Consider the following 13,825-nt stretch of genomic DNA (forward strand, 5'->3'; position numbering starts at 1 on the left):
GCTGCTTCGGCCGAGGATGAAGTAATAATTCAGCAAGCTGTTCAGGGCTTCCCATCAGCCCGGTTGCACAGCGCCGTGTGTTCCCGGCTCAGGCATTCCAGTGGCCTTGAACTCCACGGCCCAGCAAGCCACGGGAGAGACCTTGCTCACACTGGCACTCCTGCCTAAGTGAAGGCAATTGAGGAAGGAACGTGAGGAAAAGCACTAAAAAAGCACATTAATTTCTCCTCACTGGTTCTCACTTACACTTTCTTATGAAGCTGGGCTGTTTGTAGCCTGCACATCAATGGCACAGCAGTGAGGGGTCCAGAAACAGCGTAAAGGAAAAGCACAATTATAACTCAATAAAGCTGGGAAGGGGAAAGAAAAGGCAACTTTCTGGTAGAGGTTGTTTAAAAATAAATGACTGAGTCTCTTTTCCAGCTAGCAACCTGCTGTGGCCTTTGGAAGCCTCCTTTTGTGTCCTTGGTTTCGCTTCTGTCTGAGCTGTAAGAGCCTGCCAGAGTCCCACGGTTTGGTTTATTACCCAGCTCATCCTTCTCCCTCGGAGCCTGGTATTAGTGTTCACTATGGGATGTTCCTGTACCCAGAACTCTCCAGAATCAAAAGGCTTCCAAGTACTTCACTGTAACAATTTAGTCACCCGTGAATTTTTAAATGTCAGAAAAACGTAAGTATTGGGAAGAAAAGGCAATGTTGGGCCCCCTATTCAAACATAAAGAAGCAGCATCTGAACTCTTGAATTTATTACCCCAAATCAATGAAATACAATCTTACTTACTGAATAAGGTTCTAATGCAGGTTTTGTGGGACCCTCAGGCCTAGTGGTTTCCTAGAGAAGACTTGATATCAAAGAAAAAGCTTTTTCCCAACATAAAGTAGATTTCTTTTTTTAATGGACTTTATGGGTTAATTATTTCATTCTAGTGCTGGAAAATCAGACTAGGCGCACCACTCTTTTCACAGGACTAAGTTTTGAACTTTAACATAATGAACACAAAGTAAGAGGACCTGCCTGCCCGAAAACAGAAGAGCAGGATGATCAGTAAAAAGGGCGACCACCAGTAATGGGGAAGGTGGCCAATGGTCTCAAAACCAACCCAGCAGTAACTGACTGGCTGCAAGCCAATAGGGCAGTATCATAATAGACGTCAATAGACACCAACCATCATTACAGAACTGTGAAGGATGAAAGGGTTAGTACGCTTAAGAGTCCTGATATTGTTAGGATGGGCAAAGTTAGAATGAGCAAGAGAGCCACAAGGAAGACTACATTACATACTATATTTTGGCTACTGATTCCTGGCAATAACACTAATAATAATACACTATTATAAAATTGACCAATATACCTTTTAAACAGAAAATATTTTTAAGTATAATATGTAGAGAAAAACAGAGAAAGAAAATATTTTTAAGTGTAATATGTAGAGAAAAACAGAGAGGAAGAGTCATAGGAAGACTACACGCTGTGGTAAATTGATAAAGTTAAGCTTGTGAAGGCACAAACTTGAGAGCAGGATCCAAGTGACTTCCCAGATGTGAAGACCCTGAAAGTCATGTCTGAAACAACCATCCAGTTCCTTGCTGCCGTCATCTGAATTCACGTAGCACGCAGTCAATACTGACTGATTAATTCAGCCTTAGCAACAGCAGTAAGGACTGTCGGAAGTTTGAGGATGCCTTAAACTAAAAGCTCCAGGGACGTCTGGGTGACTCGGTCAGTTAAGCGGCTGCCTTCGACTCAGGTCATGAGCCTGGGGTCCTGGGATCGAGCCCCACATAGACAGGAGCCTGCTTCTCCTTCTCTCTCTCTGCCCCTCCCCCAACCCTCGTATTCACACTCGCTCTCTCAAATAAATAAATAAAGTCTTTAAGAAAGAGGAACGCCTAGGTCAATTAAGCATCTGCCTTCAGCTCAGGTCACGATCCCAGGGTCCTGGGATGGAGCCCTGCACCGGGCTCCCTGCTGAGCCGGCTGTCTTCTTCTCCCTCTTCCTCTGACCCTCCCACCGGCTTGTTCTCCGTCTCTCTCTTAAATAAATAAAATCCTTTAAAAAAAAAAACTTGAAGAAAGAAAAAAAAAGAATTCTCCAAAAGGCAGGAACTCTGACTTCCTGGCTCACCTGTACAACAGCACAGAACCACAACAGGTAAGGTTTGCAAATAATGTCTTTATTTTCCTATCACTCTCTGTTTCTGTTTGCTTGTGATATAGAGGTACGTATGTATTTTGCAGATAACGAGAGCTAATATTTATTGTTTGCTGTGTGCCAGGCACGATCCTAAATGCTGTATGGACCCTCAAACCAGCTCTATGAAGGAGGTACCATGATAGCCCTTCTCTTTGCCAGAGGAAAAGATGGGCACAGAGAGACTAATCAGTCCACCACTCACATCCTCGATCTAAAGCTCCCATTCCATGCGCTGGCAGAAATTACCCTCCTAGCTAATTCCAAGTACATTAAGCCATTTCAAGTTTCAAATCAGTTCTCAAGTATCTCCTCCCCTTGCTTTCCCCTTAGTGGTTTCCAAGCTTCTGGGGCTCATGCAGCATCATGACATCTGCAGAAGGCATCTTGTCCTTCATTGCCATCATCTGTCCTACACTGGCTTCTGCTGAGATGCTCAGCCCCGATTGGCCCTTGGCTCTGACGGATGACCATCCAGGCCAGCATTTTCTGAGGGGGCTGAATTCCCATCTGGTCTCCAGCCACACAACACATATATTCTCACCACGGCTGGTCTCCCCACCAAGAGACCCCTTCAGGCCCACCTGCTTTTGCTTGGCCTCTTGGCTAACTTCCAAGTCCTTCTCAGTGTGAAACCATGTCTGCCCTCCCATGGCTCATTCAGCCCGGAAACTAGGTAGGCCACCGAGCCCCTCTCTGTGCTGACACATTCCGAGGCCTTATCTACACGTCTTTGGGGACATCTCACCAATGCAGTTGGGAAGCTCCAGCGTCCGCCTTGCTTTCCCACACCCCATTCTGAACATAATCACCAGTTCCCTCTGTCCTCATATCCCCTTACATAGTTGAATGTCCTGGTATGCTCCCCTCCCCCCAACCACGCTCTCCAAAGAGGGGGTGGGGAGCAGCAACACTCCTTTCTCCAGGAACACAACAGCATCTAATACCCTTCTTTCTACATCTAATTAGCCCTCCCCACCCCACCATCCGCCCCGTCCCCGTGCTGCCGAGCCCACAGGTTTTCACTTCTGTGAAAAACCTTCACTTTCACAGTGAAAAAACCTAACTCCTTAAGTATTCTTCACAGATCTTACTTATATCCATAAAATGTTTTTTTTAATTTAAGGTGAAGGGTCAGACACTTGTGCTCTCTACTTTCACACCAACAACCTTTCCCTAAAGCAATGGTGAGTAACATCACTGATGCCCACGCTCTAGGCAGGGCTTCCATGTAAAAATGAGGAAGTCTGATGAAGCATAGGGAAGGAGAGTACATACAAGTTAGGACCCCCAAATATCATGCCTCGACAGAACCATTGGGAGAAAAGTTTAACAAGTGATAGAGACTTTTGAAGGCACCCACAGCCTCTAAAACAAAGATCAAAACGTCTCCTTGAACTAGGAAGGCTACAGATCATAGGATTTCATTTATATGACATCCTTGCAAAGGCAAAACCAGAGAGACGAAAAACAGATCATATCCGTACCATGGAATATTATTCAGCCACAATAAGGAATAAAGTAGCGATATGTGCTGCCAACAGGACGAACAGCCAAAACATTACGCTAAGTGAAAGAAGCCACACACAAAAGGTCATATAGTGTATGATTCCATCTATAGTAAATACCCAGAATACATAAATCCACAGAAACAGAATGTAGAGTAGTGTGTGCCAGGGCCTGGGGATAGTAGAGAATGAGAGAGAAAACTGTGAGGTGTTTTGCTTTGGAATAACAGAAATGTTCTGGAACTAGACAGAGGTGGGAACTGCACAATATTATAAATGTAGTAAAATGAATTACTCATTACTCACTGAATTACTCATTTTAAAATACTTAATATGACATTATATGTATTTCACCTCAATAAATGATTGTTTAAAAAAAAAGATCAGTGGTCAAGGGGGAGACCTGACTACAAAGGGGCATAGGGATATTTGGGGGGAAATCAAACTGTTTTGTAGCTTGAGTGTGATGGTGATTACACAGGCGCCCACACTTGTCAAGATTCACAGAACTGATACTGAAAAGGGTGTATGTCACTGTATGTAAATTACCTTAATTTTTTTTTTGTAAATTACCTTAATTTTAAAAATGGGGAAGAGAGCTCTCCAACATCTAGAAACCAAATAAATGCTATTGACTAAAATCTGCCATAGATTATTTTGCTAGAGAATGGCTGCTCCATAGAAAGGACCATAGGAAATATTTTCTATAATTCCATGCTAATGAAATGAAAAATGCCCTTGCTACTATAGGGTGGAATTTATACTGGCAATTTTTCATCATCACATTAGTCCCTGTGAGAGAATTTGAAGGAGATGGGCTTGTTGGAGAACTTAATTCAGATTTTTTGATAAATATATAAATGTTGCAGTGGGATATAATTCACTGATGGGAACTACACAGAACTCCAAGATCAATTGTAGCACGACAGGTGAAACGATTCTTGACATAGTAATTCCAAGCTTCCTTTATCCTGGCTGTCCATCACTATATTAACAAACCACTCCAACACTTAATTGGCTTGAAATGTAACTTTTATTATTATCACACAGTTTTGTGGGTTGAATGGGCTCAGCTGGGCAGACCTCCCTGCGCATCATGCAGTTACGGTGTGAAGTTGACGAGGATTTCAGTAGGAAGGCTTAGTTGGCCTGGGTGTCTAACATGCTCCACTTCCGTGCTGGCAGCTGGTGCTAGCTATTGACTTGAAGCTCAACAGGAGTCCATAAGTGGCCTACATGTGACCTCTTCATGCCTCTCCACAAAGCAGAGCAGCTGGGTTGCCAGAGAGATTGGAAAAGAGCAAGAACTCCAAAAAACTCAGATGGAAGCCGTAAGATCTCTTCTGACCCAGCCCTGGAAGTCATACAGTGTCCCACTGGGAGGCATGTTCACCGGCAGTCATCTTTGGGGACTGGCTTCCAAAAGAGGCACCGATACCATAATACCCATTATGAGGATTTGGAAAGATATTAAGTTTTCAACTATAAAATAACATTTTGACATTTCTTGACGAAAACTCAGGTGAGTGTCAATTTTATTTTATTTTTTTTAGATTTTATTTATTTATTTGACAGACAGAGATCACAAGCAGGCAGAGAGGCAGGCAGAGAGAGAGAGGAGGAAGCAGGCTCCCTGCTGAGCAGAGAGCCCGATGCGGGGCTCGATCCCAGGACCCTGAGATCATGACCCGAGCCGAAGGCAGAGGCTTTAACCCACTGAGCCACCCAGGCGCCCGTGAGTGTCAATTTTAGAAAGTATACATCCAGCTTATCTATTCAACAAATATCTATTAAGTGCCAGCTATGTACCAATCCCTGTGCCACGTCTTGGGGATGCATGGAAAATCTGTCATAGAAACTGTCCCCTTGCTGCTTAAGGTCTAGAGGCTGCATTATGGAAACCAGTAGAAAACAAAACCAGAAGTTCCACAGAACCTGTTGGAGGGCAAAGGAAAGTGAATTAGTTCTCCCTAAAGTGGAGTGAAGGAATGCCAAGAAATGCTTCAGAGAAGAGGGACTTAGGAGGGGAGTCTTGACAAATTAGGATAAACTCCAAACTCCTCAGCATTTATTTGGGACACGGGTGGGTGGGGTGGGAGGAGCGTGAGGAGGAAGGAGGCCATTCCAAACCAGCAAGCCAGCAAAAACAAAGGTGAGGAGGCATACCACATGTTTAGGGCATTGGAAGCAGTTCCATGTGGCTAAGATGCAGAATTCAGGGGGAGTTCTAGACACAGGCATCAATCTTGCACAATCTTACACAGATGTGTTTAATTTAGTCCACAGATCATGTGTTTTTCTTTTTCACTTTCATAATGAACTACCACACAGTGTTTTTTAATTTTTTAAATTAGTTTCCAACATTTAATAAACAGAAAGTTTAACATAAAAATCCAGCTCTTATAAAAAAAAAAAATCTTTAATTTGGCTGGACTGGGCCCAAATTCCCACCCAGCAACAACAGGCTGGAGCCAAAGAATGTCCCCTTTAGATGGGGTTATGAACTCTCCAATTCGCAACACCCACATCTGGTCCCCACCATCTCCTTCACTGTAGGCATTTGAGTCTGAACTCCCCCAACAAGAAGGCTAAGATGCATAGTTTATGTGGGGCGGGGTGGGGAGGGGGCAATTAACAAATAATATTTCATGCTATGCTCAAAGTTTGAACTTCTTCCTCACTATAGTGGGGAAAGGTAAAGGGTATTCAATAGGGAAATGACATGATCAGATTAGCATCTCAAACTGATCCCTCTGGAATCATCAAGATTCACATGGAAAATGCGCCGAAAATGTGATGAGCAGAAGCAAGCAGGCAGGTGAGAAACTCTTTCAATATTCCAAGTGAGAACTGATAAGGTCTGATCTGGGGCAGTGATAGTGAGAGAGAGGGGAGGGGGAGACCCAAACAAAGGTATTAAGGAGTTTGAAAAGGCAATAAACACCTAGTCACTGAGTGTGGGGAATAGAAAAGAGCTAGGATGATGCTCAGGAGTGAGGCTATAGTGACACAGAGGAAAAGCAAGTTTGAGAAAGAGATCATAATTCCAGCCTTATATGGGGTGAGATTTACCTCCTGATGCCATCAAGGTGAAGGCAGTTGTGGACATGTCTGGAACACAGAAGAGAGGTAAGGGCCAGAGGTGGAGCTTAGGAATTCATGGGCTCATTGGTAGCTGAAGCCACAGGATCAATAAAACAGCCCAGGGAGAGTATAGGGGGTTAGAAGACAGCCAAAGAAAGGAGCCTGAGGAATGTTTCCAGGACAGTCAGAAGAGGAAGAATCAGAGAAGGAAAGCTAGGAGAGCCTATTCCTTGAGAACTGAGAGAAGAAAGAATTTCAAGAAGGGATTGGTCATCAGGATAAAAAATTACAGAGGGATCTCCTGAAGTGTCTACTGTGTGTGACAGGTAGATATCCTCAGGAGATGACCTTCCCAGAGTGTATCAGAAGAATGCCAGAAATGCAGGCTAAAATCCTGAGTGTGGCTAATGTGGAAGATAATACCAAGTCAAGCAAAAGACACTGGGATGTATTTAGGATTCAGGAATAAGCATCAGAAATTACTTTCTGAAGGACTCTACTTTTGAAGAAGAAAGAGAGCATTAGAATTGTTCCCTTTAACCAGGAGGAGTCTGCAAGGCCTCTCTAAATTTTTTGAAGAATGCACCTTGAGAAAGATTAGCGAACATTCTGCTGGTTCATTTACATCTACTGGTTCACTTTAAGAACCATCATTTACTCTCACCTGGTCAGTCCATCAAACTTACACTCCAATAGATGGGGTCTAAATGAGTGTTTCTTAATTGGATAATGAACAAGTTTTACAATAAGGGATTGTTCTTGTGTGTTTCTCCTTTACTATCAAGAGATTTTTGCCAAAAGAAATTTCCATGATAACAAAATGCAATTAGATTTGGGATTTATGCTCTGATCCTAAGAAATCTAGCTAGCAAAGAAGAATAAAATCTGGTTCTTTTCTTAAAAGAGAGACATATTTTCTGACTTTATATTTTCCTACTGAGAGAAATTTTTCTTGTTTAGTTTTGCAAAGGATAAGAGGAGAAAAAAAGAAGTGAGAAAGTGCAATCTCTTTCTATTGAACAACTGGGCTGTGATGATAAAAGTGATATGGGGCTATTTTGGAGGGGCTGGGGGGTCATTGGGTTGGTGGTGGTGGGTGCGTGTGGTGTGTGTGTTTGGTATCAGAGAAACCTGAGCTCTTCTGTGGACTCTGAAGAAGCCAGTGATGAGGAGCAGACAAAGAGAGGAAGTCAGTAATTTTGCAAAATTCCACAGAGGAAAGGGATCTGTCTTGTGTGAAGGGATGCCTCGTTTGAACTGGAGGAAAAGAGGTAAGCATCATCATGGCCACATCATGTTATAGGTACAGACAAATGTCCCTTGGAGACAGGCCAGGCCACAGGCTGAACCAGGAGCGGAGGGCCTCTTTTTGAACAGAGTGGGAAAGGCTAGGGGAGGGAGAGAAGCAGAAATAAGTGAAAAAGCCTGGAACGTGCACACAAGGCCCCTTTCGAGGTGCTATACTGACTTTCCATTTGCCCTATTTAGTAGAGAGATGCCTGTAACTGTCTTCTCTCTAAACTGAATATAAAAGAAGAAGAACAAAAGAAAATAAGAAATGGACAAGAAATGGACATTATGATAGTTACTGTGCAATTAAGAAGAGGCTGGACTTATAACCAATTATATATTCACTCATTATTCATTCAATAAATATTTACTAAGTGGTATCATGAGCCAGATGTGGGTCTAGATATCATTAGCAATGATTAACCAAAAAGACAAAAATTCTTGCCTCGTAGAATGCATATTCTAGTCCTCTAGTCCTTGGCATATATGCCAAGACAGTCCTTGCTCACATTCCTGAACAGTGTGTGTGTGTGTTTGTTTGTTTGTTCCACCAGCTTCCACTGGGAGGGGAAGCACAAAGAACAACTGTGGGTCAGGAATCATGGAGGACAGGTTGGTTCCCACTCATTCGAATAAAACTGGAAGGACATTTCAAAAAAGAACGCCATTACTTAGTTTGGAATTGGGCCAGGCCTCCAGATTTCACAGTCTCTAAAAGAATTAGTGTTTTCTAATAATCCATCTGAAACATTATGTTCCAAATGTGATTTTCTGATTAAGGCACTAGGCATACAACAGACAGACCCTGTAAAACCCACACAAGGTCTGCCAGGTGTGTGCTGCGGAAGCTGAATGGGGCAAGGGATGTAGCCATATCCTTTCTGGTCAAGTTTCTGGATAAATAGATTTCAAGGACAGAGCTGTAACCAGGATTTGGCCACCTTGGGAAGGAACGCGGTGTTTGAACAACATCCTTCCCAGACTGAAAGCCACTCAGACGTGGATCGTCATTCCAGGCATTTGGCATGCTGGCTTAGACTAGCAGCCAAGTGCATAATTGCCAGGAACTGGCCAAATCCACGGAGACACCAGTCGCTTCTGAATGCTGAAAATGTTCATAATATACCGTAATAAATGTAAGCCTGACTCATTTAATCAGATCTGCGTCCTACCCTGGGGATTTCTGCGCAGGCAAGACATGTTTACTGAAACCACTTCTCTCCACTGCCACCTTCCATTCCAGGAAGAACAAAAGTATTATCTGGTTGGCCTTGCCAACTTCTGTTTTATATTTTAGGTCATTAATATGGATGCTTTTAACATACATGCTTCCAACTCATTCTGAACTCACATCAGTACAAAGTGATGAAAATAACTCTTTCTCCTTATTTTAGATGGTACTGAAAAGCAACCTAAGTATGACTGAAAGGCAGAGGTTTGAGAGTTTCGGACTCTTCTCCATTCCTGACGAATTTCTCAGAGAAGTTTGCCCAAAACCCAATGAGATGAGATGGGGAAAAGGTTCTAACCGCACTTGCCTGTGAGAAGCTGTCTGACTCGAGGCCTTTCTGGGCTTGAAGTCATTGTGAGGTATGTAGATAGCTCGGCTTCAGGAGCTGGCCAAACGCTCTCCTGACGTGAAGGTGGGAAATCAAGCTGGCTGTTCCGGTTTCTCTTCCCCAGCTTCTTTTATGTAGAGCCTTGATTCCTCAAGTTCAGAAATCTGATTTTCCCAAAGACTGATCCGGCTCCAGGTAACTGTTGTATACCAGATTCGCTGGAAAATTCTCTGAGCCCAGAAGTCAATTTTCAAGCAGGAATATCATTTCATAGGCTACAGATGAGGAGATCGTAATTCAGGTTAGGTGACTGGGTGGTTGGTCCAAGGTCCCACAGGTAACTGCAGAACTAAGGCTTCAATCCAGGTCTTTTGACGTGGATGGCCTTGCCCTTTCGCTAGAGCACCTGCCTTCCAGGGGGGAAGCTAGCAGACAAGCGTGGCAAGAAGTTACAAAGGGCAGAGTACACTGGTAGGGGGAATAGGGCGGGCACAGGACAGGACTGTGGGACAAGCTGGCAGTGGACAGCAGGACCCACGTGACTGAAGGCCAGGAGCTAGAGTCCAGTTCCAGGGCACACCACGGGACGGAGGAAATAGCGAGAGATCGTCAGGGCCCCGTTCAGAACTAAAATATGAACAAAAGAGAAACCATCTGAGGAGCACAGCAGAGCCAGATGAGGAAATGTGGGCACACGAGGGCATACATACACCACCACCCCAAGTATTAACCTCCAGATGAGTTTCAGAGCATTCTGCTCCAGCCCTGTGCAAGGAAGAAACCATCTGGGACCAGAACAGAGACCAGCCTGTAGGTGGAGCCAAGCACCAGCGGCAGGGCTACCTCGGAATAGTGCAGTGGAGAGCGAGCAAGCGAGCCAGGGAGTGAGCGAGGTCACTGCAATGTCAACACCAGCCTTGGGGAGTTCAGAATCCTCCTCTATATAGTCTCTATCTTGACTGCTCTAAAATGTGCTCTTGGGGCGCCTGGGTCGCTCAGTGGGTTAAGGCCTCTGCCTCCGGCTCAGGTCATGATCTCAGGGTCCTGGGATCGAGCCCCGCATCCGGCTCTCTGCTCAGCAGGGGGCCTGCTTCCTCCTCTCTCTCTGCCTGCCTCTCTGCCTGCTTGTGATCTCTGTCTGTCAATAAATAAATAAAATCTTTAAAAAATAATAATAAATAAAATAAAATAAAATGTGCTCTTGATTCGGCTTTACCTCTGAAAGACTTCCCTAAAGATGGCTGGAGAGAGGGTGACCATACAGTTTACCACCCAAACCCAGAAACTTGTGAAAATAAAAGAGAGAGCTGTGCAGGAGTAACTGGCATAGGACTGACCCAGGCGGACCCAGACGTGCAGTCACCCCAGCTGGAGACCAAGCACTCAGGACAGACAGGACCAGGCACAGCTGGTGGAGAGTGAGATAATCTTACCAGGACTGGAGACAGGAGAGGCCAGAAAACTCCTGGGAAGCAATTCATCAGAAAGGAAGGGAAAGGCAAAGGACACACCCTGGGCTCCATGACATCAAGACAGGACCAGAGGGGAGGGATAATTTCCAGTTCTGCCCAGTGTTGGCCACACCCAACATCCTGTGACCGTGGCTTTAAAAAGCAGTGAAATTGAAAAGAGCTGTTTCATTAAAATTTCCGTAGAAAATAAATGGTGCTGAGAAAATTGGACAACTATGTATAGAAGAATGAAACTCGACCATTCTCTCACACCATACACAAAGATAAACTCAAAATGGATGAAAGACCTCAATGTGAGGTGGGAATCTATCAGAATCCTGGAGATTCATAGGAGAACATAGGCAGTAACCTCTTTGATAGCGGGCACAGCAACTTCTTTGAAGACATGTCTCCAAAGGCAAAGGAAACAAAAGCGAAAATGAACTTTTGGGACTTCATCAAGATCAAAAGCTTCTGTGCAGCAAAGGAAACAGTCAACAAAAAAAAGAGGAAACCCGTGGAATGGGAGAAGATATTCGCAAACGACACTACAAAGGGCTGATATCCAAGATCTATAAAGAACTCCTCAAACTCAACACTCAAAAAACAGATGATCATGTCAAAAAATGGGCAGAAGACATGAACAGACACTTCTCCAAAGAAGACATACAATGGCTAACAGACACATGAAAAAATGTTCATCATCACTAGCCATCAGGGAGATTCAAATCAAAACCACATTGAGTTAGAATGGCCAAAATTAACAAGACAGGAAGTAACAACTGCTGGAGAGATTGTGGAGAAAGGGGAGCCCTCTTACACTATTGGTGGGAATGCAAGTTGGTGCAGCCACTTTGGAAAACAGTGTGGGGATTCCTCAGAAAATTAAAAATAGAGCTACCCTATGACCCTGCAATTGCACTACGGGGTATTTACTCCAAAGATACAGATGTAGTGAAAAAAAGGCCATATGTAACCCAATGTTCATAGCAGAAATGGACACAATCGCCAAACTGCGGAAAGAACCAAGATGCCCTTCAACAGACAAATGGATAAAGAAGATGTGGTCCATATATACAATGGGGTATTATTCATCAGAAAAGATGAATACCTAACTTTTGTGTCAACATGGACGGGGCTGGAGGAGATTATACTGAGTGAAATAAGTCAAGGAGAGAGTCAATTATCACATAGTTTCACTTACTTGTGGAGCACAAGGAATAACACAGAGGACATTAGGAGAAGGAAAGGAAAAGTGAATTGGGGGGAATCAAAGGGAGAGACAAACCATGAGAGACTGTGGACTCTGAGAAACAAACTGAGGGAGGAGAGGGGGGTGGGGAGATGAGTGAGCCTGGTGGTGGGTATTAAGGACAGCATGTATTGCATGGAGCACTGGGTGTGGTGCATAAACAATGAATCTTGGAACCCTGGGGAAGAAAAAAAGTAAATGCTGATTCCACGAGAAAAAAAAAAGAACATGAAGATGCAAGGGTTGGTGAAATCCTGCACCAGCAATTTCAACAGCAGTGAGAGAGGAGGTGTGGTTGGCGCTGTAGTTGGGTGGGACAGCAGTAGACAGTCACAGCACCTTTGGTGGATGTCAGCAAGGCTGCTGCTCCAGGCTAGGGCAATGACCAGACACATTACCCTAGCAAGCAAAAGCAGGAGAGCCAAAGACAGTGGGTGCTTTACTCTTATATCCCAGAGCATATGGGAGGTCATTCATGAGGGCTCAATGAACTATCATGAGGAATACAGAAGGGCTGCCTTAATATTAATATTTCTTCCAACACGGCATGAGGAGCTCATTGATGTTGTCTAAATTAGAACCTTCTTAATTTGGAGCCACTCAGTTCATATCAGTAGTTTCATAGTCTAATGTTGGCTCATACCCTTCAAATATGTATGTTGCAGTGATACATACATTTCTAAAATAATACAGGAAAATGTGTATACCTAGTAATTAACACATTATACAGGAACATTTTCCCAAAATTCCTAAAAATTTTGAACTTTTGCTACCCTCTTAAAGAATGGCATCTCCTGGTTCTCTCTGTCATCCAAGTGATCAGTAGTAGCTTTTCAGCAATTTGAAATTAGATACCACTTTGAAATAAAATGACCCACTGATCCCATGGCTAAAATGAAAAAGACAGACAATACCAAATGTTGGTAAAGATGTCGAGCTAGAATTCTGACACGGTGCCAGCGGGCATGTGAATAGGTATAACCTCTTTGGAAAACTGTTTGGCACTGTAGACTATATGCCCAACAGCAAGGCACACGTGTGTTTACCAAAAGACATGGACAAGAATGTTTATAGCAGCATTTTTCGTAATAGCCCAGCCCTGGAAACTCCCCAGCATCTGCCAACAGTGGACTAGATAAATAAATTGCAGTGTATTCACATAGTGGAATACCACCATAAGAATGACACGTACAACCACACATGACAGCATGAATGAATCTCACAAACACCAAGTTGAACATAAAAAACCAGACATAAGATATTCCACATGTATACCATTTACAAGCAAGTGAGATTAATCAATACTGTCCTAAGTCCGAAAGACCTGGTAATGTTCCAGCTCTTGATCTGGGTGGTTTTTGAGCTTATCATTTGTCACTATTCGTCACACCAGTCATTAAGGTCAGCCATATTTAAGAGCAGTATTATATTCTACCTTATGCTGGAGCATGGCAAAATCACATTGCAGAAGAGCATGTGGGGTGAGTAA

At 43.7% G+C, this 13,825-nt stretch overlaps 1 long non-coding RNA gene across 1 annotated transcript; it reads right to left on the reverse strand.

Moving 5' to 3' along the window:
• Positions 1-4,714: 4,714 nt before the first annotated feature.
• On the reverse strand, positions 4,715-10,044 carry LOC308346513. The gene is made up of 2 exons (XR_013967190.1): positions 9,613-10,044; positions 4,715-5,635 (listed from the first exon to the last, which is right to left on the reverse strand). It is a non-coding gene; the product is annotated as an uncharacterized lncRNA (long non-coding RNA).
• Between the last annotated feature and the right edge of the window lie 3,781 nt (positions 10,045-13,825).

The sequence above is a fragment of the Martes martes genome (assembly GCF_963455335.1).
Source record: "Martes martes genome assembly, chromosome: 7".
In the NCBI taxonomy this organism is placed as follows: domain Eukaryota; kingdom Metazoa; phylum Chordata; class Mammalia; order Carnivora; family Mustelidae; genus Martes; species Martes martes.